Here is a 23,383-nt window from a genome sequence, read left to right as displayed (position 1 = left end):
TATCATGCAATGTCCCCCCCCCATTATTACAGTTCCTGTATCATGCAATGCGCCCCCCCCCCATTATTACAGTAACTGTATCATGCAATGTCCCCCCCCATTATTACAGTTCCTGTATCATGCAATGTCCCCCCCCCATTATTACAGTTCCTGTATCATGCAATGTCCCCCCCCCATTATTACAGTTCCTGTATCATGCAATGCGCCCCCCCCCCATTATTACAGTAACTGTATCATGCAATGTCCCCCCCCATTATTACAGTTCCTGTATCATGCAATGTCCCCCCCCCATTATTACAGTTACTGTATCATGCAATGTCCCCCCCATTATTACAGTTACTGTATCATGCAATGTCCCACCCCCATTATTACAGTTACTGTATCATGCAATGCCCCCCCCCCATTATTACAGTTACTGTATCATGCAATGCCCCCCCCATTATTACAGTTACTGTATCATGCAATGTCCCCCCCATTATTACAGTTACTGTATCATGCAATGTCCCCCCCCCATTATTACAGTTACTGTATCATGCAATGTCCCCCCCATTATTACAGTTACTGTATCATGCAATGCCCCCCCCCATTATTACAGTTACTGTATCATGCAATGCCCCCCCCATTATTACAGTTACTGTATCATGCAATGCCCCCCCCATTATTACAGTTACTGTATCATGCAATGTCCCCCCCCCATTATTACAGTTACTGTATCATGCAATGTCCCCCCCCATTATTACAGTTCCTGTATCATGCAATGTCCCCCCCCCATTATTACAGTTACTGTATCATGCAATGTCCCCCCCCCCATTATTACAGTTCCTGTATCATGCAATGTCCCCCCCCCATTATTACAGTTACTGTATCATGCAATGTCCCCCCCCATTATTACAGTTCCTGTATCATGCAATGCGCCCCCCCCCCATTATTACAGTTCCTGTATCATGCAATGCGCCCCCCCCCATTATTACAGTAACTGTATCATGCAATGTCCCCCCCCATTATTACAGTTCCTGTATCATGCAATGTCCCCCCCCATTATTACAGTTCCTGTATCATGCAATGTCCCCCCCCCATTATTACAGTTACTGTATCATGCAATGTCCCCCCCCCCATTATTACAGTTACTGTATCATGCAATGTCCCCCCCCCCCATTATTACAGTAACTGTATCATGCAATGTCCCCCCCCATTATTACAGTTCCTGTATCATGCAATGTCCCCCCCCCATTATTACAGTTACTGTATCATGCAATGTCCCCCCCATTATTACAGTTACTGTATCATGCAATGTCCCCCCCCCCCATTATTACAGTTACTGTATCATGCAATGTCCCCCCCATTATTACAGTTACTGTATCATGCAATGTCCCCCCCCATTATTACAGTTACTGTATCATGCAATGCCCCCCCCATTATTACAGTTACTGTATCATGCAATGTCCCCCCCCATTATTACAGTTACTGTATCATGCAATGTCCCCCCCCCATTATTACAGTTACTGTATCATGCAATGTCCCCCCCCCCATTATTACAGTTACTGTATCATGCAATGTTCCCCCCCCCATTATTACAGTTACTGTATCATGCAATGCCCCCCCCCATTATTACAGTTACTGTATCATGCAATGTCCCCCCCCCATTATTACAGTTACTGTATCATGCAATGCGCCCCCCCCCCATTATTACAGTTACTGTATCATGCAATGCCCCCCCCATTATTACAGTTACTGTATCATGCAATGCCCCCCCCCACATTTTTTTATGTTACACAGTTGCATGTGCCCAACATTTAAAATATTGCTAATTACATTAAAGTTTTTAATTAGAGATGAGTCCACTTCAATAGCCCCCCCCCCCGTATTTTATGTATAATTACATATAATAATACTTGAAATATTCAATTCAAGTTTATTTGTATAGCGCTTTGTACGTTACAAAGCAACTTCACAGAAAATTTAGTTTCTTCAATATTCAGTAGTAGCTTATAAGTGGTGACTGTCAGTTTATGTGCATATGACAGGATTTTTCAGAAAAATTAACACAAGACGTAGTCAGCCAGACTATTAACATTATTAATATTATTAATTAATAATTATTATATGATGCAGTCACACTTGTAGCAATAATTGTTAGTTCTGTTTGTTGGTTCAGGGTTAGCATCATCTGAGGTCCTCTGAGGGTCAGCATCATCTCTTCTCAGGTGTTCTGGATCCAGACTGGAGCTTGTTTAAATCCTAGTTACAGAGAAACATATAGAGACATCATTAGCATAGCTGCTGATCCAACAAACTAAAATTAGTTTAACCCAAGCTAATGAATAAAAATGCACATTTGATCAGATGCAACTACACTCACAATTAAAAAGATACATTATTCGAATGCTTGGCGAAAGAGATGTGTTTTTAATCTAGATTTAAACAGAGAGTGTGTGTCTGAACCCCGAACATTATCAGGAAGGCTATTCCAGAGTTTGGGAGCCAAATGTGAGAAAGCTCTACCTCCTTTAGTGGACTTTGCTATCCTAGGAACGACCAAAAGTCCAGCGTTTTGTGACCTTAGGGTGCGTGATGGGTTGTAGCGTGGTAGAAGGCTAGTTAGGTACGCTGGAGCTAAACCATTTAGGGCCTTATAGGTAAGTAATGATAATTTGTAACTGATACGGAACTTAATAGGTAGCCAGTGCAGAGACTGTAAAATTGGGGTAATATGATCATATTTTCTTGACCTCGTAAGGACTCTAGCTGCTGCATTTTGGACGACCTGTAGCTTGTTTATTGAAGAAGCAGGACAACCACCTAGAAGTGTGTTACAATAGTCCAGTCTAGAGGTCATGAATGCATCAACTAGCTTTTCTGCATCAGAAACAGATAACATGTTTCGTAGCTTGGCAATGTTTCTAAAATGGAAGAATGCTGTTTTTGTAACATTGGAAATATGATTTTCAAAACACAAGTTGCTGTCTAATATAGTAAGTATAATACTAAGTATAAATACGAAGTATATAGTGTATAACGTATACAAATGGTTAAATTATTATATAGAAATTAGAGCTAGTTTAGTTGAAACACACTGCTTGTGGACATTTAATCCCAACTATCTAGCATGGAGGAAATTGACACATTGTGACATTGTTATATAATAAAATGCAAATGTATGGTTGCATGGTATGTAAAACAACGAATTGAGAAATGAAACAAGCATCTCTGCTGAAGCGAGTTTTAGAGATGATGAATCGGTTAATAATATTTGGATGAATCTAATAATGCAGTGTGAAATCCTGTATTAAAACCTCTATTTATGAAAACAAGGCCTTTAAATGATACATTTGTGTGTTGAAGAGCTTTGAAGCTCTTTTGTAAGTCGTTGATGTGTTTTTTGACTTGTTCTTTAAGGCTGACGTATTGAAACATCGTCTCTGTTCTCTCTAGACTGCATTAGTCAGATGAGCTTGTGTCTGTAACTGTGGGCTGGAAATGCACCGTCAGTATCTCCAGACATGTGCTACTCCTTCCTCACAGATAAAACATTCAGCACAGTTCTGTCGTGTGTGGCTTCAGATTGCACCGTCTTTAAAGGAGTAGTTCACCCAAAAATAAACATTTGCTGAAAATCTCCCCTCCCTCAGGTTATTCAAGATTAGGATGAGTTTGTTTCTTCATCAGGTTTGTAGAAATGTAGCATTGCATCAGTGTCTCATCAATGGATGCTCTGCAGTGAATGGGTGCCGTCAGAATGAGAGTCTGACAAAAACATCACAATAATCCACAGCAGTCCATTATAAATAATAACCATTTAAATAATTATATAAATAAGGTAAGAGATAAGAATATATATATATTTGCAATTTTACAATGATAAAAAATGTAATAATAATAAAACATTTTTTTCTTTTTACATTTTTATGATTTAATATTTTTTTAGCTAGTGTTTTATTTTTAATGCTTTTTAATTTTTCATTTTAATTTTACATTTATATGATTTAATTAATGTTTAGTAAGTGTTTTATTTTAATTGTCTTTTGAATTTATTTTAATTGTCTTTTTAATTATTAATTTTAATTGTACTTTTTAATGAAATCATTCATTTTAAGTACATATTTTATTTTGACGATTAAAAAAATCATTTTAATGTTATATTACGTTTTACATGATCTTTCTTGTTTTAGCATAGGTCTATAATTTTCTGTGAATATCTGTAGATGCTCAAAGCTGTTGCTAATGTTGACTCTGTGAGTGTGTGAGTGTGTATGTTTATGTCAAAGCATTTTCATTTTTCTTAAAAGTATGCAGCTGTAGAGAGCCTTTAGATTTCAGACAGCTTCATTCAAATGAGTCTCGTCACATAACGCTTTCCTCACAGTCTTTGCATTAAATCATCAGATTAGCTGTGTATGAATTATATCAGCAGCAGACAGGTATTTACATCTTTCAGCCGACAGTAGTGCGCTTCATTTGGAGGAACAAACGACTCGTGTGACCTCATCTCCAGCAAAACACATTTTAAAGCATGAATCTATCGTCAAAAGACAATCTCAGGATTAATAAAACTCTGATGATGAAAAGATCAAAAATACATCTGCTTATTTCAGTTGCCAGGGCAAGTTTTTAGGTTTAAGAACTTAAACTAAAATACATATTAAAGCTAAATAGAAAATATTTATTTTAAAAAACAACAATCCTGAGTTTTGGTCCTTTATTTAAAATTTTATGATTTAATTATTTTTAGTAAGTGTTTTATTTCGATCGTATTTTAAAATAATTTTTATTTGATGATTTTATTATTGAAAGTTTTATTTGTAATGTTTTTACTTTAGAAATGATAAATTTTTACTTTTTATGATTTAATGTATTTTTAGCAAGTGTCTTATGATTGCTTTTTTATGATTGTAATATAACAGTTTTATGATTTACATTTTTTAAAGGGTCTTTAAGTGCTTTTACTTTAAATTGATTAATTTTGCCATTTTTATGATTACATTTTTAGCAAGTGTTTTATTTTGATTGTATTTTTTTATTATTTACATTTTATGTTTTTTTATTTATGTTTTTTTTTTGTATGTTTTTACTTTAGAAATTATTAATTTTGACTTTTTTATAATTTAATTATTTTTAATCTTATTTTACTGTTTGTCATTATTATTTTAATATGTAGGTTTTATGATTTACATTTTTTTGACAATGTTTTTATTTTAAAATTTTTACATGATTAAATTTTTTTTGCAAGTGTTTTATATATAATAAAAATTATATATATATATATATATATATATATAATATATATATATATATATATAATATATATATATATATATATATATATATATATATATATATATATATATATATATATATATATATATATATATATATATACACACTTTTTTTTTTTTTAATAATTTTAATGAAATATATATGTATTTTTTTTCTTTTCTGACAGTAGTGCAGTAGTGTATTTTGGTCTGAACGTAAGTGATGTGTGTCAGCTTTTGAAAAATGTGACCTAAACATAAGTTTTTATTTTAAAGCATACGTTTCTTGTTCAGTCTCAGGATCGCATCCAGACAGAGAGACCAAGCATCACAGATCTGTCTGTGTGTGTGTGTGTGTGTGTGTGTGTGTTTGAGGGAGTCAGTAATGCTGAGAGCAGAAAAGGGAGGAAAGAGTTGTAGCTCTGTTTCCTCTGACTCAGTGTGTGTGTGTGTGTGTGTGTGTGTGGGTGTGTGTGTGTGTGTGTGTGAGTGTGTGTGTGTGTGTGTGTGTGTGTCTCTGTGTGTGTGTGTGTGTGTGTGTGTCTCTGTGTGCGTCTGTGTGTGTGTGTGTGTACTATACAGTATCTCCAGGTCCTTTCATAAGCAGTGTGTTCCCGTCAGCGAGCAGCAGGTTTGGGTCATGTCTGTGTTTCTCAGCAGTGAATCATTCAGAGCCCAGACAGAAGCGTGTGTGTGACCCAAACAGCTGTTTAATATACAGCTTAATATATGTGCTGAAAATATTCAAGATAATATCTAAATATCTTGAATCTTAACGTTTGGTTAGAACAGAGACTCTTGATTAACACCAGAGTTGATTTATCACTTGATGCTTTATTGCTTGAATTACCAATTGTGATTTTAAAATACAGATATATTACCTAAAATATATACTTGAAGTGCTCGAGTTAATATTTCAGTAACGATGACACATTCACATGTTCATGGTTCTCTCACATGACATGCAGGTAAACTAATAAAATAGATTTATTTTTAAAAATGTAGTTGACATTTATATATATATATATATATATATATATATATATATATATATATATATATATAATTTTTTTTTTACTATTTATGATATATACTGATTTTATTTTTTATTATTTTTATAATTATTAATTTTAATTGTACATGATTATTATTTTTTTCAGTTTATTGATTTTATGTTTTGATTTAATTATTTGCCTTATTTAGATTTCAAATCGTTTCAGTATTTATTAATTGTAGATTTTTATTATTTAATTTTGCAGTTTTTATTTTTCATTATTCATTTAAATTTAAAATGTTATCATTTAATAATTTTTGATGTTTCATTTGAATCATTTGTGTGTTTTATTGTTACTTTTATTTTACATTTTATGAATGAATTGTTTTATCTTTGTTTTTTAAAACATTATATAAATCTATGATGTAATCGTTTGCTTTGTTATATAAAATTTTTTAATGTCTTATTAATTTTACATTTCTGGTTAATTTTTTTTTGGTAAAAATTCAATAATAAAAAATAATAATACGTTATGAATTAAAAATACTTTATTTTATATTTTATTATTTATTGAACTTTTAGTAAGTGATTTATTTTGAGCATTTTTATTTTAAATTATTTTATTATAATATTCATTTTACATTGAGTTTTTTATTTTGTTTATTTTTCTAACAAAACGATTAATTGTTTACTCTATGTTTTAGGAAGTCATTTATTTTGAGTATTTTTATTTTACATAGATTTTTGGACATATCAATTAATAATTATATAAAAATCGGACATTTTTGATTTTGCCTTGATTTGACTCAGCTTGTGTAGTGTTGTTCTGACTGCTGTCGCCCTCTAGCGGCAGACGCTGGGAGTGAGTCTGTGTCCCGTTGACTGAAGGCCTGATATATGCATGAGCACTTATATATATAGGCTAGGCCTACTGAATTGTCTTTATCATCTTAGTCTGTTATTAGGCCACATTAAAGGGATAGTTCACCCAAAAATCATAATTATGTTATTAATAACTCAATTTATCTTCAGAACACAGTTTAAGATATTTTAGATTTAGTCCGAGATCTCTCAGTCCCTCCATTGAAGCTGTGTGTACAGTCTACTGTCCATGTCCAGAAAGGTAAGAAAAACATCATCATAGTAGTCCATGTGGCATCAGAATATTTTGAAAGCATCGAAAATACATTCATCCAGAAATAGCAAAAACTACGACTTTATTCAGCATTGTCTTCTCTTCTGTGTCTGTTGTGAGAGAGTTCAAATCCGGTTCATGAATGAATCATGAATCATTCGATGTAACCGGATCTTTTTGAACCAGTTCACCAAATCGAACTGAATTGTTTTAAATGGTTGGCGTCTCCGATACGCATTAATCCATTAATGACTTAAGCTGTTAACTGTTTTAAGACTTTGTGCATTGCATTCATATTCATGTACGATTTGTGTCAATTGCAAGTCACAACCTTCTGTAAGCAGAGTGATCAAACAAACAATTACAGAACTTTCAGAACATCTTATCGTGTCGCAGTTCATTTCGTTTCCACTGGACATTCACACCTTGCAGACTCAAAAAACTGCATTTATGAATATAGCAGGCTGATAGATGCGCACAAGCAGGGGGAATGCACCGTTAATAGTTTGTGATATACGCTCCCGTGTCTGCCTCTTGTCCCTTTCTGTGACACCGAGCCCGAATTATCCTTTAAGAATGGCCTTGTGTTCATCCACTAACTGGGCTAACAGTAAACTCTGTTCCTCTGTCCAGTTTGGCTTTCTCGTCCTTCTTGGTTTTGATTCCATGTTTGATACATTAAAACCAACATTCAAACTGCACTTAAATAGGACAGCAATCACTGTAATTAGAAAGAGTGGAACAATTTTTATCATTCTAGGCCAATCAAATACCTTATAGGAAATTAAAAGCATGGTAAATAAAAAAAGGATTTACACACATATTATGTGTGTGTGTGTGAGAGAGAGAGAACAGTCAAATAGGAAAAATTACGCATGTAAATTCAAAGTGAGAATTAGAATAGACCCTATACTAAAAATCACTCTTTTTTTCCTTCTCGGACAACCAACCAATCACAGTCTTCAAAAGATTGTGTCATACATAGTAACGGGGTCAACCCCGCCTCCTCACTAAGATGAAAGTTTTTGTCTTTTCCTTACTCAAAGAGTTGTTCTCAGATCGGTCCCGAATCGCTCTTAAGCTAAGACTCCTATGTAAAAGCTTTTAAGCTAAATTAAGAGTTTTCTGAGAGGATTTATGAATACGGGCCCAGATCTTTGGGCTGGAGTTCTGCAGGAGACGAACCACCGCTGATAGATCAGACACGAGTCCGACCGGAAATATCTACAAAAGTTTATGATTATTATGTATATGAGTGATAAAGGTTGTGTGCACAGGTAGTTTAGATGGCTCTGCCGGAGACGCAGAATTCAGAGGAGGTGTCTGTGATGGAGAAGGCGTTCATGACAGCCAATCTGCCCAATGAACTCATCAAACTTCTGGAGAAGATCATTCTGGAGAGGGCCGGGAAAGTAGATTGTTAAAGAGCCACACAGATGGGAAATCAAAAATTAGCTGTATTACAGTGTATGATGTAGCTGTACATCTGTGTAAACAATGTGCAAAGTAATTAAACCAAAAACTACACGATTTATAAAGTTATTGGCTTCTAAAGTAAGGAGTCGACTCTGAATCGCTGAAACGAGTCGTTATAGATTTCAAATCTTTTGCCCATCTCTATGAACGTCACCAGGAACACTTTGCATAATAATCTCCGCCTACCGTCTTGAGAGAAACTGACCTCTGACCTGCCCCCCCAAACACACACACACACACACACACACAGACGCTCTGGTTGGTGTGAGAGCATCATGACGAGGAGACAGTGTGTTTTTAATTGTAAAGGCAAGTTTGTTTTATTTTCACTGCCAAAGAATGAAGATCAGAAGAACCAATGGCTAAAATTCATTTTCACCAGAATACCAGAGCAGTACAACAAATCCCTTTTGTTGTGTTCACAACATTTCACTGATGACTGCTTTTCTAATCTTGGTGAGTACAAAGCGTTATAAAAGAGGGTTCATTACCAACTTTATTTAGACCAACAAGCATCTCCGAATCACAACGCGAAGTATGATTATGAAGTTATGTGTTTGTTTTCTCCTGAGCGTCTTATCAGTATGTGTGCTGTCTGCAGCCTGTCTGCGCTGATCTTCATTTACAAACATGTCATTAAAATTAAGTGTAACAAGTGCTGCTAACATATATTCTGTGATAAAGTAATCCATATGAAAACAACACGATGTCTGTTTTTCACGTCTCCCTTCGTTATATCTAATGTGACCACGTCCCCGCGCTGAACGCGCTATTCAGATTCAAACTGAAGCGCGCGGCTTGAATACACCCACACAGAAGAAAAAGCAGTGAGACTGTTCAAGTTTTTTATTTCACTGTTTGCTTCGCGATGAGAGGAATAAGACATAATTTACCCCAAAGAGATGCTAACGCATTGTTTACCGTGAAGTTGTGTGCGGAACAACCAATCAAACCTGACTATGTTAGTTGACCAATCAGAACACAGTATGCTACCGAAAGGTGGGGTTTAAGGAAACTGAATCTTTTGAACAGCTTCGCGCGAACCGTTTGGGGATCTCTGAGAATTGAGGTCATTTTAAAATGATATTTTGACAAAATGACAATGTTTTTTTTACCCTTGGATGGATTTAAACCTATTGTACAGGACTTATAAACAGTGATAGGAAGCTTAGAATTTTCATCTTACTGGCTCTTTAAATTATATTTATATCATATATTATGTTGAATGAAGATTAATCTCTTGGTTACATTCCTTAGTTTTAAGCAGTTTTGAATAAAAGCATTTGCTTAATACATCCAAATTTATTACCATAAATTTCTTACACATACTAAGTGAAAATGTAAATATATTAATATATAAAAGATTAAATATAATGAAAAGTAAATATTATACATCACAATGTTTTTAATTTAATTTAATTATTTTATTGAGATTAATCACCATAGTAAATTAGCTTTTGCAACATTTTATATTGTATATTTTATTATATTGAATTAAGATTAATTTCTTTGTTGTAGTTTTTAAGTTGTAAGTAGTTTCGAATGAAAGTATTCTATTATAAAATATTACATTAAATTAAATGATATTTTATTAAAATCATTTGCTTTGTCGTATATCTATTTTCATTGTACGTAGTTTTAAGTAAAAAACATCCGCTAAATTAATGTTATATACAGTTAAGATGATTTGCTTTTAGTGGTTTTGCTAATTTGGGAGTAGCTTTAGATGAAAACTTCTGTTAAATGAATAAACTTAAATATATTCTCGATTTATACCGGGTGTATGAGTTTGCAGAGCGCTGTGCCGAAGGTTCAGTCTGGAGTCGTCTGGCTCAGGCTCAGCTTCAGTCCGGTAGAGGGTAATAGGTTTCGAGTCTCAATGCTGGCAGGAGTTGTAGGTGTGTGGGGAGTGAATGAATAGCACTCTCTTCCACACTCAATACCCATGGCTGAAGTGCCCTTGAGCAAGCCACTGAACCTCCAAGTTGGTCCCCGGGCTCTGGATATAGCTGTTCACTGCTTCGGGTGGGTGTTCACTTCTCACTGCTGCGTGTGTGTGCACACTTGGATGGGTTAAGTGCAGAGCACCAATTCAGAATATGGGTTACGGTTCTTGGCAAATGTCACTTTTAAATGTTCACGTCTCAGGGAGAACTTGCACAAAACACTGATGCCAGAAAGCAGTCATGATCATAACATAATCATAACAAACAACTCTTCAATCAAGCAAATTTATTTTTATTTGAGGAAAGGAGGGAGATAATCTTTCTTAACGGCTGCAGCAAAAAAAGGGGGGGGGGGCGTATGAATAAAGCACTGAATTGAAAAGATCTCCAGTAGGTGATAAGCAAAATGCCTATTCCTATGAAAGTTTCAAAGTTAAAAGTTTCCCTGACCACATCAACGACTGTGGCCCTGGCCCCGGCCACTTCCCTGACCGCTGCCGTGACCCATTCCCCTGCCCATTCCCTGGCCCTGCCCCATTCCCTGCCCCGTTCCCTGGCCTATTCCCTGGCCCATTCCCTGGCCCTGACCCTGACCCATTCCCTGGCCCATTCCCTGACCCTGGCCCTGACCCATTCCCTGACCCTGCCCCATTCCCATTCCCTGGCCCATTCCCATTCCCTGGCCCATTCCCTGGCCCTGACCCATTCCCTGGCCCTGGCCCTGACCCTGACCCTGACCCATTCCCATTCCCTGGCCCATTCCCATTCCCTGGCCCTGACCCATTCCCTGGCCCATTCCCTGGCCCTGGCCCTGGCCCTGACCCATTCCCATTCCCTGGCCCATTCCCATTCCCTGGCCCTGACCCATTCCCTGGCCCTGGCCCATTCCCTGCCCCATTCCCTGACCCATTCCCATTCCCTGACCCATTCCCATTCCCTGGCCCTGGCCCATTCCCTGGCCCTGGCCCTGACCCATTCCCTGGCCCATTCCCTGGCCCTGGCCCTGACCCATTCCCATTCCCTGGCCCATTCCCATTCCCATTCCCATTCCCTGGCCCTGGCCCTGGCCCTGGCCCTGGCCCATTCCCTGGCCCATTCCCTGGCCCTGGCCCTGGCCCATTCCCTGGCCCATTCCCTGGCCCTGGCCCTGGCCCATTCCCTGGCCCATTCCCTGGCCCTGACCCATTCCCTGGCCCATTCCCTGGCCCTGACCCATTCCCTGGCCCTGACCCATTCCCATTCCCATTCCCTGACCCCGACCCATTCCCAGACCCTGACCTATCCCCTGGCCCTGACTCTGACCCATTCCCTGGCCCCGGCCCATTCCCTGGCCCTGGCCACTTCCCTGGCCGCTTCCCCGGCCACTCCCCTGACCGCGACCCTGACCACTTCCCTGGCCCTGGCCACTTCCTTGGCCATTTCCCTGGCCACTGCCCTGACTGCTTCCATGAATGTCACCCTGACCATGACCCTGGCCGCTTCCCTGACCGTGAACAGTTCCCTCGCCGCGACCCTGACCCATGCTCTGGCTGCTGCGTTCACTGCATGCATGGCCATGGGTGGTTGGGCAACATTTCTGTGTGGCAGGACACTGGCCATCATGGACACAGCTTTTAGCAAACCGTGCAACGTCCTTCGGGTCGGGACATTGACCTGGCTTCACTGCATGGACACAGTCAGCTTTAGTTTGTGCATTTAGATGATATGCCACATAACTATACAGCACGAAACATTTAATTCATGAATATAAAGTTATACCTACAGCGTGAATTATAGTCCAAGTATTATTCCTGTTTATTCTGTAAAGCCATCCTAAGTTTAAAACTTAAGGGGATGAGTTCAAACTTACTTTAGATGAGAATAAACAAAGGGCAAAAATTTGTCTACTCTTTTCATCAACAACTGACCAAAAAAAGATTATGTATACACACTTTTTTGAGGACCTTAGCATCAATTATAAAATGACTCACTGGAATCAGGCTCACAGTGAAATCGAAAACATTTGCTTCCTCCAGAGCAGTCTCTATCAGAAGAACATCCTCGTTGGGCAGGCAAGTCCTTCAGCTTCCCACGGCTTCCCAAACCTTAAAAAAAATAAAAAAATAAAATAAAAAAAAATACAAACAAACAAACAAACAACAAAGAAACATTTATCTTCAAATCAGAAGCATTTTAAAACCTACTAACGATTCCCAATCCTATATTCAAAGACTGAGAATCACTTATTTCTGCATTTCTTCAGGCTGTGTAATGAATTCAACAGATATTCTCACCTTGAGCAGCATCTGATATGCTCAAGTATCCTAACAGACACAATAAAACAGCAATCATCGAGCAATGCACTCGAGCTGTCATCCTCCAAACCTACGATTTCACAATGATCTCTACTGTAAAATGCACTGAATTGGTGTGCCAGAAGGAGCAGACAGTAAAGCAAACAACAATAAAATGAATAAATGTGTTACTGCAACATCAACCTCTGTAAAATAGGATTTTAAAGATCCAAAAGACAATCAAGTCAACTCCAACCCTGATCAAACTAACATGCCTGTAGCTTTCTAGTAATCTGAATGGAAGGCCTTGATTAGCTTGTTCAGGTGTGTTTGATTGGGTTTGGATGAACTGAATGCTGCATTTAAACCATGTTATAATAATTAAGGTAGCCTATTTGCCAGAGGATTGTGCATTTCAGTGGTGATTGACTGGCTGCGTTCGACTTGAAGCACAGCTACAGACGGCGATCAACTAGAGTAGCCACTTGCAGTCGGGGGCAGAGTTGAAAACGGATCCATCAGGCCGGACACTCTCTGCTCCCGTTAGTCACACCCACGCAGTGTTTGCATACTTTATCACATATTAAGTGAATTAAATCCAATATTTGTAAAATACACATACATTTTAATATAGTGCCATATTTTCAAGAATAAAGTTTAACAATCATATACTATTTATGTACAAATACAGTAGGGTATATATGCTTTTATCGGTGTTGTATGATAAATGTGACTCAATACAACAGTGCGACTACAGTAAAAAAGCTTTTACCATTCTAAAAATACAGATTTGTTGCCATTATTGGAACTGAAAAGGTTAGTCTTACCCAAAACACACGTGATTGTAGTCATGTGGTAATTCTGGCCAATCGTGAAACAGCTGTATCATCATCAGTGCTCCTGCAGTCGCTCTGTAGAAACTGCTGCGGCTAAGTCAGCCGGCTGCTCTCGAACACTTTTGCTGTACTTTGATGCCACACGTGACAGTCATGTGGCATCGCCGCCATTTAAAGTCTGACAAAATTTCTAACCGGCATGCACTGCTTCAAGTAATACTGCGACCGGTTTGTGCAGTGCTGCGTGAAGTCGGATGCACCTATTATCAACTGTGAAATTAATCTGCAGTGGTCAGGTGGTATAGCCATCATGTTGTGTTACCAATAGGTCTCGGGCACTGTGACATCATTACTTGCCGTGGCCACCATGTTGATGGCCTCCTTTATTGCTATTCGGACTACTGGGCAGTGTTTAGACGCACTCCCTCTCAGCCGTGTGTCTTAATTTGATTAATTAAAAATCTATTTCAACCATGGTAAACTGTTGCTGTATTGTGGGGTATAATAGCGGAACACATAATCGCCTTGGAAAAAAAGAGAATGGATTAACTTTCCACCACTTTCCTTCTTGGAGGCGCAACCATGGAGACCATAACATCTGAATATTACTTTATATAGTTTAAGTCAACAATGAATTTTGAAAATAAGGGACATTTCCCGGGTTACTCATCCAAAAACGGGAAAATTTAAACATTCATCTTTCTGTTGCTATCCCTCTGCTGACAGCAATCATTTTTACTACAAAACTGCTGCATTACGGGCCATTCACATATCGCGTCTTTTGCACGCTCAAGTTCGTTATTTCCAGTGTAGGTGCACTATATGCGCACTCATAATGAAAGCAAAGCGTGCGTGACGTGCACGCGGTGCGACGCGCTCATTTTTTCCAGGCGCATCCGTACCGCATCGACTTTCGGATCAACTTTTCAGAATGCCGCAAGTGCACCGCGAGTCATGTGACAAGAACTAACCAATCAGCTTCATCCTGTCCCGTAACCAGGGCCGGCTTTGCCGACAGGTGACACAGGCGGCCGCCTGGGGCGCCATCTGCTGGAAAGGGCGCAAAAGTATAAAAAAAAGGTTAATTAAATGTATGTATCGCATTATTAAAGCTGCACACACGCAGTACACTTTTACTGTGCACTGTCCTCACACTGCTTGTATTTGTCCATTTCTTTTACATGATTTACAATCCTAAAAAACGACTGAGTCACTCTGACAGGCAGCTGTCAAACTCACGCACGTTGCTCAGCAACTGGGAGTGGCGCGAAAACATCTGAAAGCTGGTTTTAGCGCTTTAAATGATGGGGTAAAAGCCCATCATTATATATATATATATATATATATATATATATATATATATATATATATATATATATATATAATCTTTTATGATGAAAAGAACACCCAAGCTATCGGGATCGGCTTTCCGAAAACGAAGGAAGGAGGAGGAAGAAAAATGGTCCCAAAGCAGAGGTAACTTATGCAGACTATATCATCAAGCTCACAGCCTACCCGGAGGAGATAAAGACGAGGATGATCAACAACCTTTTACACCTTAACAGTAAATAAAATGCATCATTATTATTATTATTATTATTATATCAATTTACCAAAGGAACTTTTTGTGGTAGGCTATGAGCTAACAGCAACAACATGCTGTGTTACAGCAGTGGAGTAGTCTACGTGATACGCATGTATACACCGTATACCCACTCTTTGTGTAAATAGCCCACAATCTTTTCTAACTTTGCCAAACCTAAAATGAAAACACTATTACTGCTTGTCCTTGGGTTGAGATCTTAATGCTTCTCTATTGTTTTCTACTGTATCCTTCAGGTTATTGCTTTTAAAGAGTTGTTGTGTGAACATTTAAAATAAAAAAAATGAATAACTATGGAATAACAGAGTGTGAACATTTAAAATAAAAAATGAATAACTATGGAATAACAGAGGAGTTGTTTTCCGGGTGGGGTGTGGGGGGGGGTCTCTCTCGCCTTGGGCACCAAATAACCTAGAGCTGGCCCTGCCCGTAACAATGCTGAAGCTCAGCCAAGATGAAGGAACAGCTGATCATAGCTGTATATGGATTGCCATTTTGAAATAAATTTAGTAGCAGAGCTACTGCAAGCGATTTTTAGATCTGCAAATCCATTTATCCTTTGCTGAAATTTCTGCGTCTTCATGGAGAGAGCACGTCATGGTTGCTTAGCAATGGCAGACGGCTCAGGGGCGCAACTGCACGAGCACTTTTGAGAGAAGGAGAAAGCGGCGCGCCTAGTGTTTTCCACGCGTTTTAAGGTGCGATATGTGAACGGCCCCTTAAGCGAGTTGTGAAGCTAGGTGTAATGTGACTTTACTTACAGATTGGTATGAAATCGTGCTCTCACAACAACCAAACTATCTTAAAAAGGACAACATCATGCTAAGGTTGTTTTCAAGTAAGCAAACGATGCTTTGAAAACATCTATTTCACTGGAAGGACAAGGGGGTAGCAACAGGACAACAGTACAGAGACTGACAGGTCCGATGGAAGGGCTAACGGGATATTTTACAGAAAAATATTAAAGCGGGAAGATAGCGGCAAAAGAGCTCAAATATGTGAGAACCCCGGAAAAAAACGGGAGGGTTGACAGCTTCTAACTACACTTTTGAAACACATCATTAAAAGTACATGTGTGAATGGTATTTAGCACTAACGGTTACTAAACTAGCAGCTAGGTGGAGCAAAGCTTACCTTTGTCCGGATTACTGTATTACTGTATACAGTTTGCCGGCTTTATGATCTGCAGTTCCTGAACCCATCCATTTGTGAACTGCACATGAGACTCCAATGACTTGTAGTTTCGAAACTGTTCTGAACTGTAGGCATTCATAAAACAAACAAGGTAGGCGAAGATATCTGTAATGCAAAAGTGCGGCTGCAAGTCATCCTCAGTGCTCCACTCTTTGTTGGGAATTTCATATGGATCCTACCCGTTAGTTCCGATTTGTTCCACATACCGGTTCTTTGGCATCCCTATTTAGCGTATCACTGTAAATCACACAACTTTGCTTCTCGTTCGACTTGCTGTATGTTTACATTCGCAAGGCCATCAACATGGCCATCATGTCCCAGAATGCAATGTGGCGCCCAAGCCCTTTAGGTGTGTTCGACTTCATGTAGCCCTGGGGCCTGTTCTTCATACGTCGCTTATTACATCCGAGATCAAATGACACATCCAAGATGATATCATCGTGCTAATCATGATCCGGCTAATTGGGTTCTTCGAACACACCTGTTGTGTATGATTAGTATCGCTCGATTGAGTTATCAGAGATAATTGCGCGTTCATGTGTTGGCTTAAAAGGGGATATGTATCGATACTCGAAATCATGATCAGCAGTGCAGCGATTGGCTGGTGGCAAGACGCCAATGTAATGACGTCATATAATTTAAAACGACACCCGACGAAAAACTTGACAAATTTCTGGACTTTTATAAGGAAACAGCCAAGCAAACAAAACTACATAAATGTTATAATAGATACACGAAACGGATAATAGATCTTTTTTATTTTTTATTTATTAGAAATGTTTTCATGATTCCCAATTATTTGGATTTCACAATTTATAATAGTTGTGCAGTCTTTCTACATTGAAATAAAAATGTAAATTATCTATAAATTTAATTTTATATTTGGACAGATTTGTTACGTGACAGCATTAATGAAAGTTTCTTAAGGGTCAATAACATGTTATCTGCATCTCCTGCGCTCCATCAAGCCACTCTTATAATAGCAGTCATCACTCAAAACAATGCACGACTCTATTATCTGTATAACATGTAAGACTCTAATACAATTAGGAAGTAATAATTTTATGACAAATAAATATTTGCCTATAGTAGCATTTTTTATATTATTTTTAATAATTTTTAATATAATTTAATAAAATAATCTTAAATTATTTTAAATTATTGTCCCTGGATCAGTATGATACTCTTGTAATAAAGTAGCGGTGGTAGCAGACATTTTCAGTATCAGTTCTGGTTGAAAAGAAGCGATCTAATCCGGTTTACATGAAATAAGCCTGCTCCCGAGCAGGTTTAAGTTAACGGACCTGTTGCTATGACAGAAGCTCCTTGGATGACCAAACGATCCAAGATCACGCCAAATCGTCAACATTCAAATCCAGCTAACTGAGTTAGCGACATACGAAGAACAGGCCCCAGGTCACTGGTTCGTGTCTCAGTGCTGGCAGGAGTTGTAGGTGTGTGGGGAGTGAATGAACAGCACTCTCTTCCACCCTCAATACTTATGGTTGAAGTGCCCTTGAGCAAGGCACTGAACCCCCAGTTGGTCCCCGGGTGCTAGATATAGTTGCCCACTGCTCCGGGTGGGTGTTCACTTCTCACTACAGTGTGGGCACACTTGGATGGGTTAAATGCAGAGCACCAATTCAGAGTATGGGTTACCATACTTGGCAAAGGTCACTTTTAAATGTCCAGGTCTCAGGGAGGAGACTGGTGCCAGACACTGATGCCAGAAAGCAATTGTGAGAAAACAGCCAAATAATAAGACAACTCTTCAATCAAGCAATTTTCTTTATTTGAGGGAAAGAATCTTTCTAAATGGTTTTTGCAAAAAAGGAAGGGGGGGGGCATATGAATAGTGCACTGAATTGAAAAGATCTACAGTATGGGGTTATGCAAAATTTATATGAAAGTTTCAAAGTCCACAGTTTCCCTGACCACATCACCGACCGTGGCCCTGACTGCTCCTTGGCCCATTCCTTGGCCCATTCCTTGGCCCATTCCTTGGCCCATTCCTTGGCCCATTCCTTGGCCCATTCCTTGGCCCATTCCTTGGCCCATTCCTTGGCCCATTCCTTGGCCCATTCCTTGGCCCATTCCTTGGCCCATTCCTTGGCCCATTCCTTGGCCCATTCCTTGGCCCATTCCTTGGCCCATTCCTTGGCCCATTCCTTGGCCCATTCCTTGGCCCATTCCTTGGCCCATTCCTTGGCCCTGGCCGCTTGGTTCACTGCATGCATGGCCACGAGTGGTTGGGCAACATTTCTGTGTGGCAGGGCACTGGCCATCACGGACACAGCTTTCAGCAAACAGTGGAATGTTCTTCGGGTCGGGACACTGACCTGGCTTCACTGCATGGACACAGATAATCAGCTTTAGTCTGTGCATATAGACGATATGCCACATGAACATACTGCTCAAAACATTTAGTTTAATTAGGAATAGAAAGATATACATACAGCGTGAACAATAGTCCAAGTATTATTCCTTTTTATTCTCAAAAATCTGTCCTGAGTTTAATACTTATCTTAAGGGATGCATTCAAACTTTAGAAGAGAATAAGACAAAAAGGGCAAAATGTATTACTTCATCAACATCTGACCAAAAATAATGTCTAAAGGCTTTTTTTGGAGCACCCCTAGCATCAATTAAAAACCGAAACAGGCTCACAGTGAAATTGAGAACATTTGATTCCTCCAGAGCAGTCTCGATCAGAAGGAAATCCTCGATGGGACAGCAAACCCGTCAGCTTCCCAAGACATCCCAAACCTTAATTAAAAATATAACAACAACAACAACATTTATTTTCAAATCAGAAGCATTTTAAAACATACTACCCATTCCCAATCCTATATTCGAAGACTGAGAACCACTTCTCCATTTCTTCAGGCTGTGTAATGAAATCAACAGATATTCTCACCTAGAGTAGCATCTGTTATGCTCAGGTAACCAAACAGACACAACAGCAACAGCAATCATTGAGCAATAAACTCGAGTTGTCATCCTCCCAACCTATGATTCCACAATGATCTCTGGTGGAAAATGTAATGAATTGGTGTGCCAGAAGGAGCAGACAGTGAAGCGAACAAAACTAAAATGAATAAACGTGTTACTATAACATCAACCTCTGTAAATTAGGGTTTTAAAGATCCAAAGATGATCAGGTCAAATCCAAACCTGATCAAACTCACCTGCCCGTAGCTTTCTAGAGATCTGAATGGAAGGCCTTGATTAGCTTGTTCAGGTGTGTTTGATTGGGGTTGGATGAACTAATGATTTTAAACCATGTCATAATAATTAAGGTAACCTTATTACTAGAGGATTCTGCATTTCTTTATATTAGGCTTGTTTGAGATGCGCCTTGCCTCGCTTGAAATGTAGGCGAGAGTAGGTGGCTGCAGTAAGTGGAGGGGTCAAAAAAGACCTTTAAAGTCGGACACTTCCTGAATCTCGCTGTTTTGTCGCCAGCAAACGTAGACGAAGTTGATGTAATCGAAATACCACTGTTTTGTCATCATGTGAAGATCACATCCATGGTATTTTTTTCCAAACTATGCAAGTCAAAGCTGTTTTGTAGCAAATATTCTTCAGAATTGTTTCCCTTGTTTTAAGCCAGACCCCGACACTTCTCAGATGAAACCACACAAAGATGAGGCATAATGGCTAAACAGTCCATTTAGATATAGATGTGTGCATGTATATTTTTAATGGATTGATTTATTTATTCACACAAACATACAATAGAATAAAGTGAAAATTACAATAAGGAAGAATTCAAATAAAAAGAAAAATTGTATGAAATAAACACATCCTAATTCTTAACTTCACTAGACGTGTTTTATTTTTGTTTAGTTCGCATGTAAATATAAATAAAAGGGTAATCTAATTTTTAGAATAAAGAGAAAATGTATCTGTTGACATTCTCAGCCAATGAGCATGAAGCTGTGTCGTCAGTCAGTCGTTTCCCATCATGCTTTTGGTCAGCGCAGTCGGTGGAAAGATTTTTTTGGCACACGTCAGCATGACATCAGAGCAAGGTGGACGTAACTCGGACACTTTTCTTACCGGCATGCATCTCGCGGTGATCACCGGTGATCGGTTATGCACAGATTTTGCTCATCTCAAACAAGCCTACTCAATGCTCCCATTAGTCACTCTCATGCGGTGTTTCCATACTGTATCACATATGAAGTGAATTAAATCCAATATTTGTAAAATACACAGATGTTTTAGAAAGGTTTTCATGAGCAACATAAACTGTTTTTACACATTGCTTAATACAGTGCCATATTTTCAAGAATAAAGTTTAATATAATCATATACTATTTAAATACAATTACAATGGGGTATATATGCTTTTATCGGTGTTGTATGATAAACGTGACTCAATACAACATTGCGACTACAGCAAAAAAGCTTGTACCATTCTAAAAACACTGATTTGTTTCCATTATTGGAACTGAAAAGGTTCGTCTAACCTGAAACACACATGATCAAAGTCATGTGGTGGATCTGGCCAATCGTGAAACAGCTGTATCATCATCAGTGCTCCTGCAGTCGCTCTGAAGAAACTGCTGCGGCTGATGTAGTCATGTGGTGTCAGCATCAAGTTGGTCAAAATTTCTAACCGGCATTGCACTATGGCGCGCACACCGTGCCAAAATCTAATGACCTAACGACCGTTCGAACGTCAAACCAAACGTCTATCCAAACATCTTGAGCTTTGAGCATCTTACTCTGCGGGTGACCCACGTGACGACCAGACGTGACGTCAGCGTCTTGAAATTAGCAGTGGGCAGAGCATTTTGATGAACCGAGGGCGGGGCTGAGTGCGTGGGGCGTGAACCTGAGGCCCGCAGTAATAGATTGATTGACAGCTGCTATCAGAGTCGCTAAAATGGAGAGTGACTGTAGTGACACAAGTAGCTTTGCAACACAGCGTTCATTTGAAGTAGAGGACTTTTCTCCCCCAGCTTCACCTGAAGTGGAGGATGTTGAGGTGTCTGTGGCCTGAGCCATATCAATTCGAGCCGCTGGCTCAAACTGCGGTCTTAACTCCCACATTGCGTCACTTTTCAGCATGAGCTGTGTGGAGAAGCCCATTTCCACCTCAATTGCTTAGGATAAGCAATCCCGCGTAAAATGCAGTTTGCACACTCCAGCTCTAGGCAGGAAGTCGCGATCTTCCAGGCCAAGTGCATGCAACCACTGGTGCCTAATTTTAAAGTCTGCTGGAAAACTATACAGTTCAGCAGGGCTGTCGCAACCAGCAACACTACGCATATGTACCATCCTGAATACTGTACTAAATACAGATAAATCTACGCCAATTTGAAGCTATCCTAACTGATGCAATACTATGCTACTAACTATGCTTCTAACAATACTTACGTTACACTAACAACTATGCTAATTAACAACATAGTCTACACAACATTATCTAAATAACTATATAAATGCTATGCTAAATAGATGCTATAATAGTCTATCCTGGTAATTTTCAATACTTGCAATTCCGACTCCTGACTCACTACAGTAATTTTGACGGAACAAGATGGTTTTATACTGCCAGGGGCGTGGTGAGCTGGAAACTGCTTACGTCACCTGCCACAGCAACATCCAATAGGAAAAATCAACTGCAGTAGCCACCGTTCAACCTGAAGAGGGCAGCACTCAGACGTTTTTACACCATTGTAGAATTAAAACACTTTATACTCAAATGTCAAAAAAGTTACTCGAATCAATGCACAGCACTAATAAAGTCCCATTCTTACAGATCATTAACTAAAAAAAGTTGGTTTAGGGTTTAGTTACTCTTTAAAGAAAACTGTTGTAGGCTATTCTAAGTAGTTCTGAGTGATTTGAACACAACCTTCACACACATCTGATTGAGAGATAAACCGCAAGCTGTTTTTTATTTTGTGGAAATCTCAGTTTTGACACATTGCTCCTCCTTCATTATGACCTTTTAATTATGAGAGGCAGAACCAGAGTCAGAACAAATAACATATAACATATAATTCATAATATTTGAAGCAGGAATATGTTGTTGGGCACATAATTTGTTCTGCTGCGACTTGGAAACGACCCCTCTAATTATAGATTTAGGTATTAAGGTATTAAGTATTCTGGCAGATTATTTCTAAATTATAAAATGAATGAATATTGTGTAATGATGAATATTGTATCAATGAATATTGAATATTGTCCCACTGATAAAAACAGTGCAGATATGTCTCCATGAATAAAAGTGAAGATGAAATAACAATCAAGAATATAGGCTGAACAGAACGCTGATAATATGTCCTTAACATTTCTCACTTTCATCTTTTATTTAGATCAAAAGGCAAGTAGGTGAGTGACACTTGAATAAATATGTCAAATTGCGATTATTAGTCTATAGAAATTAATTTTAAATGAATGAATGTAAGCATGTAGCATACTCAGTTCACATAAAAAGAAACTAGAATCAGTGAATGTACTGACAGACATTTTGTAGGGTTTGGGACAATTAAAGTCCCTTTGGTTGAAGAGAGTATGCCTTAAAATTGTACTAAATTACATACTAAATTTGTTGATGTTTCTCTGAGGCTTCTTTATTATGTTGGCTTTAGAAAGTTAACATATTTAAACATTTAAATATAGGTTTTTAATATTATAATTTTATCATGAGAGTA

At 38.5% G+C, this 23,383-nt stretch overlaps 1 pseudogene; it reads right to left on the bottom strand.

Annotated features, from left to right (window-relative positions):
• Positions 1-11,157: 11,157 nt before the first annotated feature.
• On the bottom strand, positions 11,158-20,070 carry LOC113052848 (fibroin heavy chain-like; annotated as a pseudogene).
• Positions 20,071-23,383: the final 3,313 nt, after the last annotated feature.

Source organism: Carassius auratus, chromosome 33 (assembly GCF_003368295.1).
Source record: "Carassius auratus strain Wakin chromosome 33, ASM336829v1, whole genome shotgun sequence".
NCBI classification, from domain to species: domain Eukaryota; kingdom Metazoa; phylum Chordata; class Actinopteri; order Cypriniformes; family Cyprinidae; genus Carassius; species Carassius auratus.
This window is presented reverse-complemented; position numbering and strand designations above follow the sequence as displayed.